Raw genomic sequence first — 10248 nt, 5'->3', positions numbered from 1 at the left:
CCTTCGCGAATGACTTACCAACTGCCTAACACACTTACCATAATTGTTTCACACATTAATTAACCCTTTTTGGTCTTTAACCTATGTTTCAAAGTAAGGCGAGGGAAAAAGTTTCGTTCGCGAAACGCCGTTACTTGAAACGGTCGTTTCTCCTAAACCGTAAATCGGAATCGAACGAACTACATATCAAAACGAAGCTCGTAACATGAGCTATCTAAACATGGCAGTGGTCACAATTTAGCAGGGGGTTCTCGGGTCCTAATGCTATGCACAAAAACAGTCCAAAGAAAATCGGACGTTACGACGGCTATGTTTACGCGATTTCCCATTTTTAAAACTACCCACAATCATCACAAACCATCCTCAAATCCACACACATCAAACACCTATCCTTACCACATCATAACAATCCCAAACAATTCAATATTACTTATTCATACATATGCTTAACCTAACTTTAATCATGCTTTAAGTTTCTTTAAATCAAAACCACTAAATTATCATTTCATTTCACCACCATTCCAAATCTCAACTCTAAACATAACAACAAGATACCATAACATCTTACTCATCAAAATCACTTTATAATATATATGAACCTAGGGTTTGAAAGTGGCATACCTTCCTTGGATTGGTGGGTGAAGCTAGGAAGCCTTAATAAGCTTGGAGTAGTCTTAAGAAAGCTTGGATCTTCAAGAAAACAAGAAAAAAAACTCAAGTTAAAACTTGAAAACACTATTCATTGTCTTCTCCAATGATTAAATCAAGAAGCTAGAGAAAGAATTTGTGGCTTAAACTTATGATATAGCCATTACTAAGCATAAAGAAGGTTAGGGAATTTTCTTACCAATTAAGGATGCTTGGATCTTGATTTTGGAAATTTGTAGCTTTGAAAATGGCAAAAAGCCGAGAGCAAGAAATGAAGAACAAAGCCTTGGTTGATTTTTTGATTTTGATGAAATGAATTGCTAGTTGGTTGACTTGGTTTTGCTTTTGATTTAGCAAATTACCACCTTGCCCTTGAATTTGTGTGGTTCTTAATCAACCACACCTCCCTTCTTCCATGTCATGCTTATGTCACCCTTATGATGTCATCCTCCCTTCCTTGTTTCCTTTCTATTGGTTGGATGACATCACTCCCATTAAACCCTTTGATTAGCTTCCTAATCGTTTGTCTAATGACCGCTGATCTGTTGTACGGTTCGCTTAACTTTCGTTCTCGTTTATCGTTTGAAGGATCATACCCGGGATCTTATTACTTAGGTTCCCTTAACCTTTCTCAATACGTTATATTCCTTTTTATGATCCTCTAATATAATCCTTTAATTTAAATCCTTTTTATCCTGTTACCTTATACTCAATTTTCCCCGTATCTTGTGGATTTCCGGGAAAAACCAAAGTGTTCGGAATTGGATTCTGACGATCTTTACATACACTTATATACCACATAGAGTACTAATAATATCCCATAAGATCAATAACAGAACCCCTACATAGCGTGGCATGAACAGTTTTCTCATTCAGCAAAAACACTATTCATAAGGGTTTCAAAAATTTCCAAAAATTGGGGTTATTACAGTCTCCCCTCCTTAAAAGGATTCCGTCCCGGAATCAGATAGAAATAAATAAGGATACTTTCTTAGTATTGCACTTTCTAACTCTCAAGTCAATTTTCCCACATTGTGGTTCTACCATCAAACTCTTACTAGTTTGATAACCCTTCTCCTAAGCACTCGTTCCTTTTCACTCTATAACCCTTCCTGGTTGCTCCATATAGGTTACGTCTGGTTGCATGTCTATGCGCTCATATGCCCCTATTTGTCTGGCATCTGAATTACACTTCCTTAACATTAATACGTGGAACACGTTATGAACTTGCTACAGGTTCGGGGGTAGGGCTAGCTCATATGCTAACTTCCCAAACGTCTTAATATATCCAAGGGTCCAACAATTGGTGGACTTAGCTTTCCTTTCTTTCCGAATCTCATCAATCCTTTCCAAGGGATACCTATAACATTTCTAGGTCCCCTATTTCGTACTCTTTATCCTTTCGTGTCAAATCAACATACTTATCATGTCCATCTTGGGCTACTACCAGCCGTCCTCTGATTAGATCTATCATATCCTTGGTCCTTTGGACTACTGCGGGTCCGAGCATCTTGCGCTCTACAACTTCATCCTAACATAAGGGAGATCGACATTGTCTTCCCTCAAGGATCTCATAAGGCGACATCTCGATAATGACATAGGATCTATTGTCGTAAGATAACTCAATTCTCATTAAGTGATCATTCCAAATTCTTTCAAGTCTATTACACAGACTCTCATCATAGCTTCTAATCATTAGAACTTTTGCTTCTCAATACCCATTCTTTTCCAGTTCGTAATCGCTACTACCTTCCGTTCCTAATATTATACGGGTTATACTTTTGCTTGTTAGCGTTCTATAACCTTTTAATAACCACGTCAACCTTAGTATCACGAATGTGTTCCCATTCCGCATACTACCACCACTTTATTACTCCTTTTTCAGTTGTTTCTATTTTCCAAAATTTGATCAATCAAATAGAAGTAAAGGAATTTGTTGAGAGATCACTATGATCATGAACACTTGTTATATCGCATAGTTAGTACAGAAGGTGGCCAGCCTTTAGTACTTGACAAGCAATTAAACAATAGATGGTATCCTACTAGGCTTCTATCACAAAGATAGATAGTCATTCGGCAATACCTCCCCTTTCTGGAAGGGTTGTTCTTCTCAGATTACATGAAATGAAAAGAAGAGAAAAGAACGAACTGAAGAGAATTATATATTCATAAAAATTTTATTGCCATAAAATATCTGGCTTGGAATCTACCTCTGAACTATAGAGGTTTGTCATAGAAGAACAAAACATATACGTATTTATATCAACATCAAGTATTATAACATCGCATTTCACGTGCCTAAATATTTTCGCTATCCCGTCCATCATTCTATGGACCCATACTCTTCCTCGAGCTCATACATAATTACCTTTGAAACTCCCTCGACATCGAAAATCGAATCTGGGATCTCATTCTAGACATCATCGTTACTAGAATTCTATGCTTGCACCGCAACCTTCCTTGTATAATAATACGACTCCCTATTGATAAGAAAGAATAATAATTCACTAGGTAGACACTCTACTTAATTAGTCTATCAATGATAACTTATACATTACCACGACCCGATTAGTGGTACTCAGTCTCAACAACCATTCAAATACAACTCTCACGGTTGTAATTAGCTCACCACTCGCAGAATCATTGCTGCCTTACTAAGGTCCACCACTGACCTACTGTAGTCATTCATTTTCCATGAAGTCTTAATAACTAACCATACGGAGTCCATCCATCTCGTATCTAATTCTCCTAAGAAATTAACATAACCACCAATCACAATTCATGAAGAACACTCGTGATCCTGACATACATACATGACATGAAGCAAATAAAAGTGCAGAAGAGTTTCAATCGAAGCAACGATAGCAGGTTAATACCATTCTTAATCATACGCCCTAAATAGAAGAATTAACTCAAGGGTTCATCTAGTCCTTTTTGAAACATGGTCCTGGCTTATCTCAAGATAGTATCTTCTGAGGTAAATAGCCCGCTCATGGCGATTACACGAATTAAACCTTTACTAACTACTATTACGGTTGGGTATTGCACAGTCATCAGAAGGAATGTCAATCTTCCAAACCATAATACAGCCTTCACAGTTTTAACCATCATCACTGTATTCTTTTGGCACACGCGCCTATAATTATCCACTTACCTTTAAAGTGTCGGCCACCTCTTTGGCCTTTCCTGATAGTAATAGTTTCTTACAGTCAATGTCTTTTAACCACCTTCAACTACATTTTCTACCTCATTTCAATCACAGCTTATGTGAAGATGTTTTCCTTAAATCTTATGAGTAAAAAAAAAAATATCACCATTTTTCCATAAGTTATTGCCTCAGTCTTTAGAGGATAATCACTGTCATGACTGACTCTCAATCATACTTAGAACATTTTTTTTTTTTTTTTTTTTTTTTTTTCTTAAGTCCTAATTGCCCTGAACAATTTCGACCATTACTGGTTCGATCCATACTTTCTCGTGGTTTAACACGTGCCCCACTTGGCATCATTATAACTACGTCATATTTCCTTTATCAATATTTTTACTCTTGAGAATTTTGAATATTTCCTTTCTCCTTGTAAAACCTCTAAGGTTATCCTTCAATCGTTCCTCCTGTATTCCCTAGATACAGGGCATATCAGGATACCATTTACTAATACTAGAACCATTGTCTATATACTTCTGAAAAAAAATTCTCCACTGATCCTTAAAGGTTGTTGTTACCTTAACCCTTTCCAATTCATCCTGTCAAAACTCATACTGTCCCTATTAAGGGTGAAATGCCAACCTTTATGCATTCCCCTAGGATTCATTTTAAGTTACTGATGTTCATTCCTTAATTCCACCTTTGAAAAGGTACATGCATCCATCCATGGATAAATAGAGTCATATATCCCTGATAAGGGTATCTTATTCAATCATTCCCACCTCGATAGTATATTCCTAATTTCACAATAACATCTGTATACAAAATGAGGTTAATCAAAATGGCCTCCAAAAGATAACAACGGTTATCCGCTTTTCTTGCCTAATCTGGTAACGATAACATGGATGTTCTGGAAGATATTGGTCGTGTTCAACGTGAACTTCTTCTTAATAATTCCTTATTTACTTTTGTTGTTTATCTCAACAGTCACCTCAATGTTGGGATATCTTTCATCCCTGGCGTCTCCCTTTCTGGGTATCATGCCACCGGTCTTAGACTTCACATTCTTGAAGGTCACTTCCTTCATCCAATTTTCCTAGTTTCTTACTTTCTTGTCTCCTCAGTCTATCCGCGTCTCATTATCTATCCTTCGAATTATCTCAAGGTTTCCTCGAATCTTTCCAACTTACAGGGGATAAAATATATGTATCTCTTATACCTTCAACCATCAATTTAACTCATGGTGAATCACTCTCATCCGGACGATTACATACTTTTCTATTTCTATTTCTACGAGTCTTTAGGGTTTCCTCATACCCAACTCCCTTATCATTCCTCAAACTCTCTTGCCTTTATATTCCTTTCTCTTATCGTTATTTCATGAACCAACACAACACAAGCATTGATTTCAAACATCCCGTCATTCTGGATTCGTGTCCTCAGAACGAATCTTGATAACTTTTTCAACTTAGATTCATAATTCATCATACTCATCCGCTTTTGTTCTAGCTCCAAAGCTTTTACACTATCTCCTTGTCTTTGGGAAGTACTTTCCTGAAAACAATTGACTGAACTTAAATCAGTTTATTATAATCTCTTGCTCCGTGCCTTCCTTGGCCTTTCACCAGCGGGTGGTCTCTCTCTTAGGAGGGTAAGTGACAAAACAGTCTTTTGTGGTTCGTCAATCATTTAGAATCTCAAATGATTCATCTATTTCCTTTAGCCAGGGTCTTGCCTCGACTGGGTCAGCTTGTTCCTTGGAACTCTGAGAGCTTAGCGACTTAGAGGTCCTGAAAGAATTTCTCACAGCACTGTCTCCTCAGGGTGGTGGTTGGGGATAATAGTCTAAGTTCTTTTTAGACAGGTCCATGAATTGCCGTATAGGAGTACCGTCTTGGGTCTCCTTATCTCGCTCGACTTTTGTTTCCTCAGTCTAAATGTTTCTTCCTACTCCCCATACTTGGAGTCATCTTTTAATTTAAAATCTTCATTTTCCACTTTATTATATTCCGGGTTCTTTATATCTTAATTGCGACCTCCCTGATTATCACGTTCAAGGTTTGCCCTTCATCTTATTCCTTGTGGGGGGCATATTACTTGGAAAATTTTGAGAATCTCCGGATATTTGTCTTACTTACTTTGCTTAAGTCTTCCCCTCGTTTAGTCCTTGCACGATTGCAAATTATGAATTCTTAAGTTCGATAAACTTCATGACACTCTCTTAAGTGTTAATAGAGCAATTAACAATGTGATTTATCACCAACATACTGATCTGAACTGAAATTAACGACTATATACATAACCATTTGTTCGAGGGTACAACAACTGAACATATTAAAGAGGATTACATCATATGAACTTATCGCTCCTATCCCAAAAGTACTACCATAGATAGTCATCTCGTCATTAAAACTAATCATTTATTACTTAGGATAATCCTCCGAAAGCGGTGCTACATGAAACCCTTGTTTGATTGCTCTGGCTCTGCACACTACCATGGATTAAGAGGTGCGAGCACGCACAACATCCCTAACCTGTTCCATCACAGAGGTGATGAGGTCTAAGATAGTCGCAAGTAGAGCTGGATCAACCCGACCCTCAAGATGGCCCCTAGCTGTAACACGGGTGGTAGCCTCAATCCTTTCCATGCTATACGCTAATCCTGCCGGAAGTATCCCACCCTCAATCCTTGGTGCAGTAAGTCGATCCAACAGATCACTCCTAACATTCCGGGCCTCTGACAGGCCACCCAAAGTCATATGATAATCAGCGATAAGAGAAGCCTGAGTGGTAGCATCTAGCAGTCCATGGGGGGCAGGTGGTGCAGACCCAGGAGATCCAAATGGATAACCAAGCACGGTATCCGGTGACAATGGTGCAGGGGATAAAGGTGGCATTTCCTCAGTATGTGCTGGGCTCTGTACAGGGGATGGGACAGGAATTGGTGGAACCTCATGGATGTCTACAGGAGCCTCTGGAAGAGGGTCTGATACTGGTATAATTGGGGTCGTGGAAGGCCCCACTCCTTCTGCCCTCATTAACCTTTGTGCCCTTGGTAACTCTTCATCCTCTACGGCCACCCTCGCGGCCATTCTTGCTCTGGTAGTCGCCCTGACTATGGTCATCAGTTCCTCAGCGGTCCTCTCTTCATTCTCATCAGGATCCTCCATGAGATCCTCCTCAGCCACAATCCTTTCCGGAATAACATCCTCAACCGCAGCATTCTCTATCTGAACCTCATCCGGTCCCTCATTAGGGTACTCCATCGGATTCACAATTTGATCTCCAACTTGTAATAAAACATCCTCATGCTGATGCTCCTGAACCTCAAGGTTTGGTGCCCCGCTGCCCTATACGAGAACAAACTATGTTACTATCACAATACCTATAAGGGTTCCCATAAGGGTTTTAACTGTCAGTGCTACGTTAGGTAGCCCGACTATGAACTTGGCAAGAGTTCTTATTATCTTAGTTAACTTATTATCTTAACGTCCCATCATCTCTGAGGTTTATAACGCTTAGCTCTGATACCATTTCTGTAACACCCCCAGATCCGGGGTCGGGGATCCGGGTCGTCACGGTCTTTCTTTCCACAATATCACTTCACTTAATTAATAATAATAACCTTATGCTGTGACCCCACACTAACACACACCACAACCCGTTATAGTCTCAGAGATGAAATTTAAATAAGTACAAGTCTTTGAATCCACAATTTAAAAGTTATTACAACCCAAAATGATTACTTGATAAATTTACAGTTAATTGCCATTATCTGCCACAAGTTATAATTATACATAATTTGATTCTCAAAAATAGAATGCCTGATCTACCAATAGATCTACCTCTGCAGCTATAGCAGCCACAACATCATCGGGAAGACGCGGGATGCTTCCCACGCGCTTGCGCTGGGTCTGCTGGAGTCTGGCCATCTTTCCTAACTGTTGTTGTGTGATGAAGAAATAAAGCAAGAGTGAGCCTTACAGCTCGCAAGATAATATGTAGTGATAACAATAACACAAGTATCTAAATGGATACTTACTAAAATCTTTATCGTGTGTAAGATAATTACTTACTAGATATAAGTAAAAACAAGGAATGAAGTTACCAATACTTCCCCACACTTATATCATTTATAAATCTACTTGAACTATCACCGTTCAAAGTATAATAAAATTCACGAGGTCATCCCATAGATGAGACCACAAATAAACTTGAAAATATTTGATCTTTGAAACATTTTGAAAAGAAATGAAGTTACGAGATACTTCATTCAATGGATACACCAATAAAAATGTTTGACCCTGTCAATGCTTCGGCAACCACCCATTAGTAGCCTTTCGATCGAAATGCTACGGGTAGTGTTGCAGAATTATCCAAATGGATGATGAACTCATTACGGGAGTTTACCGCGCCAGGAAGACCACTTACGATGATCAGTCGTAGTAGTACAACCCCACCATTTTCTACATGTAGAGGAGAACCTGTCGGATTTACTTGTCAACCGAACACTGAACTCCTAAGGAATGGACCGCCTTAGCGGAACTTCCAGGCCATTTGGGCCAATATAATAAGGCTGGGCCGGCGCTACTCGGCCACTTACGCCACTCCTAGTTCAGATGAAATCCATGACTCTGAAACGTAAAGCTCGTTTCCCCCTTTCCCCAAGTAGAAACTTGTTGATACGGCTCCACCAAGAAGTCGTATCTAGTTGGAAAGGAAAACTCACCGATATTTCCCAGGCGATGCCTGTTAATGGATTAACTTGTTCCAAGAATTTTACTTCCCGAATATTGGGTAAGTAATCAAAAACTCTTTTACCAAGACAGCAACCTTGTTGCGAATATAAAACACACCACCGAGCCGGATCCCCCATGTTTTGAGCGAGTATTTAAATCCCCTTTTTAAAAGGAAGATCTTAAATATAAAAATAGTTTTGGGATCCGCTCTATCTTTTGAAAATCATTTTAAAGACTCGAAAACACTTTAAAGAGTGTTTGGAGTAAAACTGATTTAATGAAGTAAATCAGTCCCCAGGATATTTAGAAAATGACTGAATATTATTATTTAAATAATATTCCCATAAAGAATTATCTTTATAAAAATAGTTGGAGTAAAAGTATTAAAACTTATACTTGAAATAATCATTAAATAACCGAAGATATACTTGTATGAAAGTATTATCTTTATTTGAATAATCGAAAATAAGTTTGATTATTGACACCTTATTCTTTAATAAAATAAAGAATATATTTCAGCAAATAATCGGAGTCATACTACCTCGAATGAATATTGAAATAATATTCAATAAATAAAATAAGGAGTCATACATCCTCAAATGAATATCCAAGTAATATTCAATAATTATTATAATTTGAGTCATAAGCCCTCGAATAAATATTCGGAAAATAATATTCAATTAATAATATAAAAGGAGTCATAAGTCCTCGAATGAATATTCAAAATAATATTCATTTAATATAAAGGAGTCATACGCCTTCGAACAATATTCGTAATAATATTCAAATAAATAATAAAGTTTAAAGTAATCGAATAAACCTTATTCGATTAATAGTTTGGAAAACTATAACCATATATATATATATATAAATATATATATATATCCATATCCATATATACAAAGTCTACTCGGGATCCTCGACTCCCGGTTTCAGAAAATATTTTCACCTTTGGGTCCCTATACTAAGGGTATATGCAAGATACAACTATCCTCTAGCATAGGTATTATCAAATAAACCAACAGATATATATTGCAAGAATATGAAACAGGCATGCATATATACCATATCACATGCTACAATATATCGCAAAAATTTGCTAAATAACAATCATGCAATATCACAAGATAATGCATATACATATAATCACCACAACAACAGTATAACGGATAGAATACTTGCCTGAGCGACTTGGGGGTGAGAAAGGCTCGGGACGAGTCTGATAACCTATAAACAACAAGTAAGTTGGAATTAAACCAAAATCACTTGTACATCTAGGCTTTAACTAACTTAGACTCTAATGCTAGTCTTACGCTCACCGTTTCGCTTAAGTCACTCGGGTACCCTCGGCTCCATCATTTTTAATAATTTGACCTTTACGAGTTTTAACGCGATTCCTTCGCGAATGACTTACCAACTGCCTAACACACTTACCATAATTGTTTCACACATTAATTAACCCTTTTTGGTCTTTAACCTATGTTTCAAAGTAAGGCGAGGGAAAAAGTTTCGTTCGCGAAACGCCGTTACTTGAAACGGTCGTTTCTCCTAAACCGTAAATCGGAATCGAACGAACTACATATCAAAACGAAGCTCGTAACATGAGCTATCTAAACATGGCAGTGGTCACAATTTAGCAGGGGGTTCTCGGGTCCTAATGCTATGCACAAAAACAGTCCAAAGAAAATCGGACGTTACGACGGCTATGTTTACGCG

This window comes from Apium graveolens, chromosome 5, assembly GCF_009905375.1.
Source record: "Apium graveolens cultivar Ventura chromosome 5, ASM990537v1, whole genome shotgun sequence".
Classification (NCBI taxonomy): Eukaryota; Viridiplantae; Streptophyta; class Magnoliopsida; order Apiales; family Apiaceae; genus Apium; species Apium graveolens.
The sequence above is the reverse complement of the archived record's forward strand: the minus strand, read 5'-3'. Positions refer to the sequence as shown.